This window comes from Microtus ochrogaster, linkage group LG5 (genome assembly GCF_000317375.1).
Source record: "Microtus ochrogaster isolate Prairie Vole_2 linkage group LG5, MicOch1.0, whole genome shotgun sequence".
Taxonomy (NCBI): Eukaryota; Metazoa; Chordata; class Mammalia; order Rodentia; family Cricetidae; genus Microtus; species Microtus ochrogaster.
In genome coordinates, this window is record NC_022031.1 from 22773830 (window position 1) to 22777340 (window position 3511).

Below are 3511 nucleotides of genomic sequence, written 5' to 3' on the forward strand. Positions count from 1 at the left end.
CTTCATACAACTTCATCTTACAGAGGAGAGAAAGATACAATGAAGAGCTGAGATACTTTATTAATGTTCTCGAGGCTGGAATATTTTATTCTATTGCTTTTAAACATATCTAAAGAGCATGAGTGCTGATGAAAGACTCATCAAGTCTTCAGTGACCTAAGGAGGGTCTCTGAAAACCCAAGGGGAAAAACGTCTGTCCTCTTTTCCTGCCAAGAAGACAGGAATGGGAAGAATCTTCCATTAATGGCTCCTTATCCTAAGATGACAGTGAACAGCTGTTGATGCTACCAAGTGCTTTGGAGGTGCTCTCCAGGGCAATGATCAAGGCCTAGAAGTTCTGATTTTCACATTGTTTCTTCAGAAGCAGCTGACTTCAGACCCAAGGAACAAGCAGAAACCTTGACAACTGTCTGGATGTTGATTCATGGGTAATTGAAAAGGCCCATTCTTTGCACAACACAAAAAAGAATCCTCAATAACAAACCCCAAATTCATTATTCTAGTAATTTAGATATAGGCTGTGCAAGACTTGAGATGAAATAATTTCCTTTCTTTCAATGAATGTGCTCTGAAATACCTTTTCTTTTCTTTTTTTTTTTAACAATTCTTACTTAGTTTTTATTCATAATCATAAACTTAACTCTGCAATCCAGCTAGACTTGAAGGGGAATGAGGAAAATATGGAACCCAAAGAACTTCAGTGAGAGCAGAGATTACAGGGTACTGTGAGCAGATGGGGCTGTGGTGCTCTCCTGAGCTACAGAAGGAATGGTCTGGTGGGTAAGAAGCCCGCAAGTCAAAAGAATTAGAGTTGTCCACAGTCGGAAATGGTGATCTTCTTGCTGGTCTTGCCATTCCTGGACCCAAAACGCTCCATGGCTCCCACAATGTTCATGCCTTCTTTCACCTTCCCAAAGACCACATGTTTGCATCCAGCCACTCAGTCTTGGTGGTGCAGATAAAAAACTGGGAACCGTTTGTGTTTGGTCCAGCATTTGCCATGGACAAGATGCCAGGACCTGTATGCTTCAGGATGAAGTTCTCATCCTCAAATTTTTCTCCGTAGATGGATCTGCCACCAGTGCCATTATGGCGTGTGAAGTTACCACCCTGGCACATGAATCCTGGAATAATCCTGTGAAAGGAAGAACCCTTATATCCAAATCCTTTCTCTCCAGTGCTCAGAGCACGAAAGTTTTCTGCTGTCTTTGGAACTTTGTCTGCAAACAGCTCGAAGGAGACGCGGCCCAAGGGCTCGCCATCGGCCGAGATGTCGAAGAACAAGGTGGGGTTGACCATGGCTGCAGCAAGCGACGAGAGGGGACAGCGGCGTCTGCAAAGCCTGAAATACCTTTTCTGTGCTTATTTGTTTAGATTGTCCTGGGAACTTGATTCTAGAGCATTAATGGTTTAGTGGAACTTGGCTCAATACTGTTGGCTGCTGGTAATGGCTACAATGATGATATATGTTTCTCTTGAGGCAATTAATTTGGCAAAGGAGCTATGTATCCAACTTATAAAATGGAATAAATATCAAATTGAGAAAAGGGAAGATGCTGAGTGTGAGTAAATACTAAGGTTCTAACTCTTTGTTTAGTCAAAACAGGGATGTAGGAGAGTTGAGAATAAAGAGCCAAAGTTCTTCATAATGAGTCATCTCCAAACCCTCCTTAGCCATAGTAACAGACCTAGTAACCTGGTACCTAGTAAATAGATTTATTTAACTTTAGCACACCAAGTTTCCCATTGAGAAGTTTCCATATGTATTTTTTGCACCAATCCTTTTAGCTAAGGAATTTTCACCACCTTACATTAAGTATGAGTTCAGTTCTATGATTGACAGCAAGCTTCCTAGGCAGACATTCTGCTTTGGGAAGGAGTACTGGGGAAGTAACATGCTTTCTGGCATTTCAAGGAGGCTTCTCTGTGTGAGTTATTGCTGAGGGCTCCACAGCCGCCGTGTTTGTTTACATCATCCCTGCACTACAGTGCTGAATTCAATTGTTTGGAAAGCTCTTTGGGATAATTTGTATATGAAGGATTCTATATAAAAATCAGTATTTATTCCTTTTTGTATTATGCTTTTTCAGCCTGACACATAAGGGTGCTTTTATGTGCAGTATGTAAGAAGTTAAACACTCAACTCCTATTAACAGCACTAGGAACTGGCTTCCAGTGTTCTACCTGGAGCAATGGAAAGGGACTCCCAGGTATGCAGGTAAATTGAAATGACAGAGTGTAGCTCAAGCATTTATTCAGGAGCTGTAGTTATTATGGGAAACTAAGCTATAAAAATATGGGGGAATTTTACTGATTGTTGGAGCTTGAACTACTCTGGCTTATTTGTGGGTGTTGTTATATATAGAATGTATGTATGTGTGTGTGTGTGTGTGTGTGTGTGTGTGTGTGTGCAAATACAAATGTTCATTATTAACACCTTGTTATAAGGCAATTTCAACTAAATTAATTGTGATTCATTGATGAAATATTACTAGTAATATCTACTATACACTTGAAATACTGAAGAATCTAAGGAAAAACAGTAATCTGAGGTACATTGGGTTTGGTATTATTATTTTTAATTCTTAGAACAGAAATAGTTGAACTAATAGCTATAATGGCCTTCTAAATCACAAGTCCATAAACTAGATTTTCACTAGTTTAAAAACTGGAATACAGGGTAATGGGTTTCATGATGGCATTTTCCTGCACATTTATTGTTGATCCTTTTACCTCATATCTTCTCGCCATTTCCCTGGCCCTTTGTGCTGTTCCCCATTCTTATTTCATTGATCATCCCTTCTTCCATGCCACCTGTGCTTTGTTAGCCTCTTTTCTCTTCCCTTCTCTCCCTCCCAAATCTTCACTGAAGAACTCTTTTCCCCATTCTCATGTTCTCCTTCTAGTTTCACAGATTATGCCACACACATATATACAGACATGAAAATTTAAACCTAGGAGTCTTATCTAGAGAAAACACTCAGTATTTGATTTCCTAAGTCCAGGAGAATGAGCTTAAGATAATAATTTCCAGTATATCCATTTTTCTGCAAGCATCATGATGTCATATTTTGCTACAGCTGAGTACAATTCTATTATGTATATATACCACATTTTTATCATCCATTCTTTTGTGGGTATACATCTAGGATGTTTCCATTATGGTTATGAAACAATAAGTATGAATGTACAAATTCCTCTGATAAGACTTAGAGTCCTTTGTATAGATATATTCAGGAATGTTGTAGTTGAATCATATGGTAGATTAAGATTTTTCTTTTTCAGAACCTTCAATATCAATTTCTTTGGTAGCTGTGTAAGTTTACATTCTCAGCAACACTGAATAAAGTATCTTTTTTTTAACCATGTATCCTCAGCATGTTTGATTTTTATGTTATCTCTTCTAACTTGGGTGAGATGGATCTTCAAAACAGTTTTATTTTTTTCCAGATATAATAGGACAGATATTTATTTATTTTTTGTTTTATTTTTATTTTTTATTTTATTTTAT

The 3511-nt window shown here is 38.1% G+C and overlaps 1 pseudogene; it reads right to left on the reverse strand.

Annotated features, from left to right (window-relative positions):
* Window positions 1-604: 604 nt before the first annotated feature.
* On the reverse strand, window positions 605-1337 carry LOC101989303 (annotated as a pseudogene).
* Window positions 1338-3511: the final 2174 nt, after the last annotated feature.